Genomic DNA, 11314 nt, shown 5'->3' on the forward strand with positions numbered 1-11314 from the left:
AAAATCACTTCCCTTCTTCTCACATCCTTCTATTTATGGACTAACACTATCCCTTAATGCAAATTTGAACTCCATCTTCTTTGATAAGTTCGAATTTTCTACTTCTGTCTTCTACTTTTCTTTTCCTCTGACACTTCAAGGAATCTCTATACTGTGACATAGAGGATTCCACATTTTCTTGTTCCCTTCTCTTTCTTATGAGCAGGAGCAAAGACAAAAGCATTCTTGTTGAGGCTGACCCTGAACCTGAAAGGACCTTGAAGAGAAAGCTAAGAGAAGCCAAAGCACAACTCTCTTTAGAGGACCTGACCAAATTCTTCAAAGAAGAAGAACACATGGCAGCCGAAAACAACAATGCCAACAATGCAAGGAAGGTGCTGGGTGACTTTACTGCACCTACTCCCAACTTCTATGGGAGAAGCATCTCTATCCCTGCCATTGGAGCAAACAACGTTGAGCTTAAGCCTCAATTAGTTTCTCTAATGCAACAGAATTGCAAGTTCCATGGACTTCCATTGGAAGATCCTCATCAGTTTTTAGCTGAATTCTTGCAAATCTGTGACACTGTCAAGACCAATGGGGTTGACCCTGAGGTCTACAGACTTATGCTATTCCCTTTTGCTGTAAGAGACAGAGCTAGAACATGGTTGGACTCTCAACCTAAAGAAAGCCTGGACTCTTGGGAAAAGCTAGTCAATGCCTTCTTGGCAAAGTTCTTTCCACCTCAAAAATTGAGTAAGCTTAGAGTGGAAGTCCAAACCTTCAGACAGAAGGAAGGAGAATCCCTCTGTGAAGCTTGGGAAAGATACAAACAATTAATCAGAAAGTGTCCTTCTGATATGCTTTCTGAATGGAGCATCATAGGTATTTTTTATGATGGTCTCTCTGAACTGTCCAAGATGTCTTTGGACAGCTCTGTTGGAGGATCTCTTCATCTGAAGAAGACGCCTACTGAAGCTCAAGAACTGATTGAAATGGTTGCAAATAACCAATTCATGTACACCTCTGAAAAGAATCCCGTGAACAATGGGACTAGTCAGAAGAAAGGAGTTCTTGAGATTGACACTCTGAATGCCATATTGGCTCAGAACAAAATATTGACTCAACAAGTCAATATGATTTCTCAAAGTCTGTCTGGAATGCAAAATGCACCAAGCAGTACTAAGGAAGCTTCATCTGAGGAAGAAGCTTATGATCCTGAGAACCCTTCAATGGAAGAGGTGAATTACATGGGAGAACCCTATGGAAACACCTATAATCCTTCATGGAGGAATCATCCAAATCTTTCATGGAAAGATCAACAGAGACCTCAACAAGGTTTCAATAACAATAATGGTGGAAGAAACAGGTTTAGCAATAGCAAGCCTTTTCCATCATCTTCTCAGCAACAGACAGAGAGCTCTAAGCAGAATACCTCTGACTTAGCAACCATGGTCTCTGATCTAATCAAAACCACTCAAAGTTTCATGACTGAAACAAGGTCCTCCATTAGAAATTTGGAGGCACAAGTGGGTCAGCTGAGCAAGAAAATTACTGAACTCCCTCCTAGTACTCTTCCAAGCAATACAGAAGAAAATCCAAAAGGAGAGTGCAAGGCCATCAACATGGCCGAATTTTAGGAGGAAGGAGAGGCAGTGAACGCCACTGAGGAAGACCTCAATGGACGTCCACTGGCCTCCAATGAGTTCCCCAATGAGGAACCATGGGAATCTGAGGCTCAAAATGAGACCATAGAGATTCCATTGGACTTACTTCTGCCATTCATGAGCTCTGATGAGTATTCCTCCTCTGAAGAGGATGAGTATGTCACTGAAGAGCAAGTTGCTAAATACCTTGGAGCAATCATGAAGCTAAATGACAAGTTATTTGGAAATGAGACTTGGGAGGATGAACCCCCTTTGCTCACCAAAGAACTGGATGACTTGTCTAGATAGAAATTACCTCAAAAGAGACAAGATCCTGGGAAGTTTTCAATACCTTGTACCATAGGCACCATGACCTTCAAGAAGGCCTTGTGTGACCTAGGGTCAAGTGTAAACCTCATGCCTCTCTCTGTAATGGAGAAGCTAGGGATCTTTGAGGTGCAAGCTGCAAAAATCTCACTAGAGATGGCAGACAATTCAAGAAAACAAGCTTATGGACTTGTAGAGGATGTTCTGGTAAAAGTTAAGGACCATTACATCCCTACTGATTTCATAGTCCTAGAGACTGGGAAGTGCATGGATGAATCCATCATCCTTGGCAGACCCTTCCTAGCCACAGCAAAGGCTGTGATTGATGTTGATAGAGGAGAGTTGATCATTCAAGTGAATAAAGAATCCTTGGTGTTTAAGGCCCAAGGATATCCCTCTGTCATCATGGAGAGGAAGCATGAAGAGCTTCTCTCAAAGCAGAGCCAAACAGAGCCCCCACAGTCAAACTCTAAGTTTGGTGTTGGGAGGCCACAACCAAACTCTAAGTTTGGTGTTGAACCCCCACATTCAAACTCTAAGTTTGGTGTTGGGAGGTTCCAACATGGCTCTGAGTATCTGTGAGGCTCCATGAGAGTCCTCTGTCAAGCTACTGACATTAAAGAAGCGCTTGTTGGGAGGCAACCCAATGTTATATTTTATCTATTTTCTTTTGTTATTTTATCTTTTTTTTGTAGGTTGATGATCATGAGAAGTCACAAAATCAATGAAAAAAGCAAAAACAGAATGAAAAACAGGAAGAAAAACAGCACACCCTGGAGGACGCACCTACTGGCGTTTAAACGCCAGTGAGGCTAGCTGTTGGGCGTTTAACGCCCAGTCTGGCACCATTCTGGGCGTTTAACGCCAGAAAGGGGCACCAGACTGGCGTTAAACGCCAGAAAAGGGCAAGAAGCTGGCGTTAAACGCCAGAAATGGGCACCAGCCCGGCGTTTAACGCCAGAAATGGCTAAAAACGCATTTTTGCTTGCCATTTGGTGCAGGGATGACTTTTCCTTGACACCTCAGGATCTGTGGACCCCACAGGTTGGCATTCAATTTGCCTATGATGCAAGGAGATGAACACCCTTACACTAGAAGGGTCAACTTTGATCAAAGGTTGGACCAAGTCCTCACAGTCATATGTGAAGAGGGCGCCCAATGGAAGAGAGATTCAAGAGGGAAGCCGGTTCAATTGAGAAGGCATGACCTCAAGCCCGTGGCTAGAGGATGGTTAGAGTTTATACAACGCTCAATCATTCCCACTAGCAACTGGTCCGAAGTTACCATAGACCGGGCTATCATGATTCATAGCATCATGATTGGAGAAGAAATAGAAGTTCATGAGGTTATAGCTGGTGCGCGAAATTGTGAACAATACTTTTCACAACTCTCATAATCCCCGGTCATGAACCCCAAAAACTTGGTGTTCAATACCATGGCATTACACAACTTCGCACAACTAACCAGCAAGTGCACTGGGTCGTCCAAGTAATAAACCTTACGCGAGTAAGGGTCGATCCCACGGAGATTGTTAGTATGAAGCAAGCTATGGTCATCTTGTAAATCTTAGTCAGGCAAACTCAAATGGATATGGGTGATGAACGCATAAAAACATGAAGATAAAGATAGAGATACTTATGTAATTCATTGGTAGGAACTTCAGATAAGCGCATGAAGATGCCTTCCCTTCCGTCTCTCTGCTTTCCTACTGTCTTCATCCAATCCTTCTTATTCCTTTCCATGGCAAGCTTATGTAGGGTTTCACCGTTGTCAATGGCTACCTCCCATCCTCTCAGTGAAAACATTGCCTATGCTCTGTCACAGCATGGGGTAATCAGCTGTCGGTTCTCGGTCAGGCCGGAATAGAATCCATCGATTCTTTTGCGTCTGTCACTAACGCCCCGCCTGCTAGGAGTTTGAAGCATGTCACAGTCATTCAATCATTGAATCCTACTCAGAATACCACAAACAAGGTTAGACCTTCCAGATTCTCTTGAATGCCGCCATCAGTTCTTGCCTATACCATGAAGACTCTGATCTCACGGAATGGTTGGCTCGGTTGTCAGGCGAGCACTCGGTTGTCAGGCGATCAACCATGCATCGTGCAATCAGGAATCTAAGAGATATTCACCCAATCGAAGGTAGAACGGAGGTGGTTGTCAGTCACACGTTCATAGGTGAGAATGGTGATGAGTGTCACGGATCATCACATTCATCAAGTTGAAGAACAAGTGATATCTTAGAACAAGAACAAGCGGAATTGAATAGAAGAACAATAGTAATTGCATTAATACTCGAGGTACAGCAGAGCTCCACACCTTAATCTATGGTGTGTAGAAACTCCACCGTTGAAAATACATAAGTATAAGATCTAGGCATGGCCGTGAGGCCAGCCTCCCAGTGATCTAAGATAGCATAAAAATGAAGATAGCTACCAAAGTCCTCAAATACAATAGTAAAAGGTCCTACTTATAGAGAACTAGTAGCCTAAGGTTTACAGAAATGAGTAAATGACATAAAAATCCACTTCCGGGCCCACTTGGTGTGTGCTTGGGCTGAGAAATGAAGCATTTTCGTGTAGAGACTCTTCTTGGAGTTAAACGCCAGCTTTAGTGCCAGTTTGGGCGTTTAACTCCCATTTTGGTGCCAATTCCAGCGTTTAACGCTGGAATTCCTGAGGGTGACTTTGAACGCCGGTTTGGGCCATCAAATCTTGGGAAAAGTATGGACTATCATATATTGCTGGAAAGCCCAGGATGTCTACTTTCCAACGCCGTTGAGAGCGAGCTAATTGGGCTTCTGTAGCTCCAGAAAATCCACTTTGAGTGCAGGAAGGTCAGAATCCAACAGCATCTGCAGTCCTTTTTAGTCTCTGAATCAGATTTTTGCTCAGGTCCCTCAATTTCAGCCAGAAAATACCTGAAATCACAGAAAAACACACAAACTCATAGTAAAGTCCAGAAAAGTGAATTTTAACTAAAACTAATAAAAATATGCTAAAAACTAACTATATCATACTAAAAACATACTAAAAACAATGCCAAAAAGCGTACAAATTATCTGCTCATCACAACACCAAACTTAAATTGTTGCTTGTCCTCAAGCAACTAAAAATCAAATAAGATAAAAAGAAGAGAATATGCAATGAATTCCAAAAACATCTATGAAGATCAGTATTAATTAGATGAGCGGGGCTTTTAGCTTTTTGCCTCTGAACAGTTTTGGCATCTCACTTTATCCTTTGAAATTCAGAATGGTTGGCTTCTTTAGGAACTTAGAATCCAGATAGTGTTATTGATTCTCCTAGTAGAGTATGATGATTCTTGAACATAGCTACTTATTGAGTCTTGGCTGTGGCCCAAAGCACTCTGTCTTCCAGTATTACCACCGGATACATACATGCCACAGACACATAATTGGGTGAACCTTTTCAGATTGTGACTCAGCTTTGCTAAAGTCCCCAATTAGAGGTGTCCAGGGTTCTTAAGCACACTCTTATTGCCTTGGATCACAACTCTTATTTCTTTCTTTTTTTTCGTTTTTCTTTTTCTCTTTTTTTTTTTCTTGCTTCAAGAATCATTTTAATGATTTTTCAGATCCTCAGTAACATGTCTCCTTTTTCATCATTCTTTCAAGAGCCAACATTCATGAACCACAAATTCAAAAGACATATGCACTGTTTAAGCATACATTCAGAAAACAAAAATATTGCCACCACATCAAAATAATTAAACTGTTATAAAATTCAAAATTCATGCAATTCTTCCTTTTTCAATTAAGCACGTTTTTATTCAAGAAAGGTGATGGATTCATAGGACATTCATAACTTTAAGGCATAGACACTAAGACACTAATGATCACAAGACACAAACATAGATAAACATAAGCATAAAATTCGAAAAACAGAAGAATAAAGAACAAGGAAATCAAAGAACGGGTCCACCTTAGTGATGGCGGCTTGTTCTTCTTCTTGAAGATCCTATGGAGTGCTTGAGCTCCTCAATATCTCTTCCTTGTCTTTGTTGTTCCTCCCTCATGATTCTTTGATCTTCTCTAATCTCATGGAGGATGATGGAGTGTTCTTGATGCTCCACCCTTAGTTGTCCCATGTTGGAACTCAATTCTCCTAGGGAGGTGTTTAGTTGCTCCCAATAGTTTTGTGGAGGAAAGTGCATCCCTTGGGGAATCTCAGGGATCTCATGATGAGTGGGGTCTCTTGTGTGCTCCATCCTCTTCTTAGTGATGGGCTTGTCCTCATCAATGGGGATGTCTCCCTCTATGTCAACTCCAACTGAATAACAGAGGTGACAAATAAGATGAGGAAAGGCTAACCTTGCCAAGGTAGAGGACTTGTCCGCCACCTTATAGAGTTCTTGGGCTATAACCTCATGAACCTCTATTTCTTCTCCAATCATGATGCTATGGATCATGATAGCCCGGTCTATGGTAACTTCGGACCGGTTGCTAGTGGGAATGATTGAGCGTTGTATAAACTCTAACCATCCTCTAGCCACGGGCTTGAGGTCATGCCTTCTTAATTGAACCGGCTTTCCTCTTGAATCTCTCTTCCATTGGGCGCCCTCTTCACATATGACTGTGAGGACTTGGTCAACCTTTGATCAAAGTTGACCCTTCTAGTGTAAGGATGTTCATCTCCTTGCATCATAGGCAAGTTGAACGCCAACCTCACACTCTCCGGACTAAAATCCAAGTATTTCCCCCGAACCATAGTAAGATAATTCTTTGGATTCGGGTTCACACTTTGGTCATGGTTCTTGGTGATCCATGCATTGGCATAGAACTCTTGAACCATCAAGATTCCGACTTGTTGAATGGGGTTGGTACGAACTTCCCAACCTCTTCTTCGGATCTCATGTCGGATCTCCGGATATTCACCCTTTTTGAGTGAAAAAGGGACCTCGGGGATCACCTTCTTCAAGGCCACAACTTCATAGAAATGGTCTTGATGCACCCTTGAGATGAATCTCTCCATCTCCCATGACTCAGAGGTGGAAGCTTTTGCCTTCCCTTTCCTCTTTCTAGAGGTTTCTCCGGCCTTGGATGCCATAAATGGTTATGGAAAAACAAAAAGCAATGCTTTTACCACACCAAACTTAAAATGTTTGCTCGTCCTCGAGCAAAAGAAGAAAGAAGAGAGTAGAAGAAGAAGAAATGAGGAGAAAGGGAATGGCTTTGTATTCGGCCAAAGGGGAGAGAGATGGTGTTTAAGGTGTGTGAAAATGAAGGAGTGAAGGAGGGTTTATATATGGGGAGAGGGATGTTCGGCCATTTGAGGGTGGGTTTGGGTGGGAACGTGGTTTGAATTTGAATGGTGGGGTAGGTGGGGTTTTATGAAGGATGGATGTGAGTGGTGAAGAGAAAGATGGGATTTGATAGGTGAGGGGTTTTGGGGGAAGAGGTGTTGAGGTGATTGGTGAAGAGGAGAGAGAGTGGTAGGGTAGGTGGGGATCCTGTGGGGTCCACAGATCCTGAGGTGTCAAGGAAAAGTCATCCCTGCACCAAATGGCATGCAAAATCACGTTTTGTGCCATTTCTGGCGTTAAACGCCGGGCTGGTGCCCATTTCTGGCGTTTAACGCCAGCTTCTTGCCCTTCTCTGGCGTTTAACGCCAGTCTGGTGCCCCTTTCTGGCGTTAAACGCCCAGAATGGTGCCAGACTGGGCGTTAAACGCCCAACAGCTAACCTCACTGGCGTTTAAACGCCAGTAGGTGCGTCCTCCAGGGTGTGCTGTTTTTCTTCCTGTTTTTTTCGTTCTGTTTTTGCTTTTTTCATTGATTTTGTGACTTCTCATGATCATCAACCTACAAAAAAAGATAAAATAACAAAAGAGAATAGATAAAATATAACATTGGGTTGCCTCCCAACAAGCGCTTCTTTAATGTAAGTAGCTTGACAGAGGACTCTCATGGAGCCTCACAGATACTCAGAGCCATGTTGGAACCTCCCAACACCAAACTTAGAGTTTGAATGTGGGGGTTCAACACCAAACTTAGAGTTTGGTTGTGGCCTCCCAACACCAAACTTAGAGTTTGACTGTGGGGGCTCTGTTTGGCTCTGTTTTGAGAGAAGCTCTTCATGCTTCCTCTCCATGATGATAGAGGGATATCCTTGGGCCTTAAACACCAAGGATTCTTCATTCACTTGAATGATCAACTCTCCTCTATCAACATCAATCACAGCCCTTGCTGTGGCTAGGAAGGGTCTGCCAAGGATGATGGATTCATCCATGCACTTCCCAGTCTCTAGGACTATGAAATCAGTAGGGATGTAGTGGTCTTCAACTTTAACCAGAACATCCTCTACAAGTCCATAGGCTTGTTTTCTTGAATTGTCTGCCATCTCTAGTGAGATTTTTGTAGCTTGCACCTCAAGGATCCCTAGCTTCTCCATTACAGAGAGGGGCATGAGGTTTACACTTGACCCTAAGTCACACAAGGCCTTCTTGAAGGTCATGGTGCCTATGGTACAAGGTATTGAAAACTTCCCAGGATCCTGCCTCTTTTGAGGCAGTTTCTGCCTAGACAAGTCATCCAGTTCTTTGGTGAGCAAAGGGGGTTCATCCTCCCAAGTCTCATTTCCAAATAACTTGTCATTTAGCTTCATGATTGCTCCAAGGTATTTAGCAACTTGCTCTTCAGTGATATATTCATCCTCTTCAGAGGAGGAATACTCATCAGAGCTCATGAATGGCAGAAGTAAGTCCAATGGAATCTCTATGGTCTCATTTTGAGCCTCAGATTCCCATGGTTCCTCATTGGGGAACTCATTGGAGGCCAGTGGACGTCCAGTGAGGTCTTCCTCAGTGGCGTTCACTGCTTCTTCTTCCTCCCAGAATTCGGCCATGTTAATGGCCTTGCACTCTCCTTTTGGATTTTCTTCAGTATTGCTTGGGAGAGTACTAGGAGGGAGTTCAGTAATTTTCTTGCTCAGCTGACCCACTTGTCCTTCCAAGTTTCTAATGGAGGACCTTGTTTCAGTCATGAAACTTTGAGTGGTTTTGATTAGATCAGAGACCATGGTTGCTAAGTCAGAGGTATTCTGCTTAGAGCTCTCTGTCTGTTGCTGAGAAGATGATGGAAAAGGCTTGCTATTGCTAAACCTGTTTCTTCCACCATTATTGTTGTTGAAACCTTGTTGAGGTCTCTGTTGATCCTTCCATGAAAGATTTGGATGATTCCTCCATGAAGGATTATAGGTGTTTCCATAGGGTTCTCCCATGTAATTCACCTCTTCTATTGAGGGGTTCTCAGGATCATAAGCTTCTTCCTCAGATGAAGCTTCCTTAGTACTGCTTGGTGCATTTTGCATTCCAGACAGACTTTGAGAAATCATATTGACTTGTTGAGTCAATATTTTGTTCTGAGCCAATATGGCATTCAGAGTGTCAATCTCAAGAACTCCTTTCTTCTGACTAGTTCCATTGTTCACAGGATTTCTTTCAGAAGTGTACATGAATTGGTTATTTGTAACCATTTCAATCAGTTCTTGAGCCTCAGTAGGCGTCTTCTTCAGATGAAGAGATCCTCCAGCAGAGCTATCCAAAGACATCTTAGATAGTTCAGAGAGACCATCATAGAAAATACCTATGATGCTCCATTCAGAAAGCATGTCAGAGGGACACTTTCTGATTAATTGTTTGTATCTTTCCCAAGCTTCATAGAGGGATTCTCCTTCCTTCTGTCTGAAGGTTTGGACTTCCACTCTAAGCTTACTCAATTTTTGAGGTGGAAAGAACTTTGCCAAGAAGGCATTGACTAGCTTTTCCCAAGAGTCCAGGCTTTCTTTAGGTTGAGAGTCCAACCATGTTCTAGCTCTGTCTCTTACAGCAAAAGGGAATAGCATAAGTCTGTAGACCTCAGGGTCAACCCCATTAGTCTTAACAGTGTCACAGATTTGCAAGAACTCAGCTAAAAACTGATGAGGATCTTCCAATGGAAGTCCATGGAACTTGCAATTCTGTTGCATTAGAGAAACTAATTGAGGCTTAAGCTCAAAGTTGTTTGCTCCAATGGCAGGGATAGAGATGCTTCTCCCATAGAAGTCGGGAGTAGGTGCAGTAAAGTCACCCAGCACCTTCCTTGCATTGTTGGCATTATTGTTTTCGGCTGCCATGTGTTCTTCTTCTTTGAAGAATTCGGTCAGGTCCTCTAAAGAGAGTTGTGCTTTAGCTTCTCTTAGCTTTCTCTTCAAGGTCCTTTCAGGTTCAGGATCAGGCTCAACAAGAATGCTTTTGTCTTTGCTCCTGCTCATAAGAAAGAGAAGGGAACAAGAAAATGTGGAATCCTCTATGTCACAGTATAGAGATTCCTTTAGGTGTCAAAGGAAAAGAAGAGTAGAAGACAGAAGTAGAAAATTCGAACTTATCAGAGAAGATGGAGTTCGAATTTTGCATTAAGGAATAGTATTAGTCCATAAATAGAAGGATGTGAGAAGGAGGGAAGTAATTTTCGAAAATTAAGTGGAGGATTTTGAAAATATTTTTGAAAAACACTTATTGATTTTCGAAAATGAAAGTGGAAAAGAATTCAAGTGATTTTTTGAAAAAGATTTTGAAATCAGAAATCAAAGAGATTTGATTGAAAACTATTTTGAAAAAGATGTGGTTAAAAAGATATGATTGGTTTTAAAAAAATGTGATTGAGAAGATATGATTTGAAAAACATTTTAAAAAAAAGATTTGATTTTAAAAACTTGACTAACAAGAAAAGATATGATTCAAACATTAAACCTTTCTCAACAGCAAAGGCAACATATTTGAAATGTTGAATCAAATCATTAATTGGTAGCAAGTATCTTTGAAAATGGAAGGAAATTGATTTTGAAGAAGATTTGATTGAAAAATTGATTTGAAAAAGATTTGATTTTGAAAAGATTTTGAAAACTTGAAAAAAAATTTGATTTGAAAACAAAATCTTCCCCCTTGTGCCATCCTGGCGTTAAACGCCCAGAATGGTGCACATTCTGGCGTTTAACGCCCAAAATGCTACCCTTTTGGGCGTTAAACGCCCAACCAGGTACCCTGGCTGGCGTTTAAACGCCAGTCTGTCCTTCTTCACTGGGCGTTTTGAACGCCCAGCTTTTTCTGTGCAATTCCTCTGCTGAATGTTCTGAATCTTCAATTCTCTGTATTATTGACTTGAGAAGACACAAATTAAAAATATTTTTTGGATTTTTTTTTAATAATAAGGATAAATCAAAATGCAACAAGAATCAAATAACAATGCATGCAAGACACCAAACTTAGCAGTTTGTATACTACTGACACTAACAAAATGAGAATGCATATGAGACACACAAAACACTCAAGTCAAGAGAATTCAAATATCAGAGCACGAGAATCA

At 41.8% G+C, this 11314-nt stretch overlaps 1 non-coding gene across 1 annotated transcript; it reads right to left on the reverse strand.

Annotated features, from left to right (window-relative positions):
* Positions 1–737: 737 nt before the first annotated feature.
* On the reverse strand, positions 738–845 carry LOC112799226 (small nucleolar RNA R71). Its single transcript, XR_003200802.1, has one exon. It is a non-coding gene; the product is annotated as a small nucleolar RNA R71 (small nucleolar RNA).
* Positions 846–11314: the final 10469 nt, after the last annotated feature.

The sequence above is a fragment of the Arachis hypogaea genome, chromosome 4 (assembly GCF_003086295.3).
Source record: "Arachis hypogaea cultivar Tifrunner chromosome 4, arahy.Tifrunner.gnm2.J5K5, whole genome shotgun sequence".
Lineage (NCBI taxonomy): Eukaryota > Viridiplantae > Streptophyta > Magnoliopsida > Fabales > Fabaceae > Arachis > Arachis hypogaea.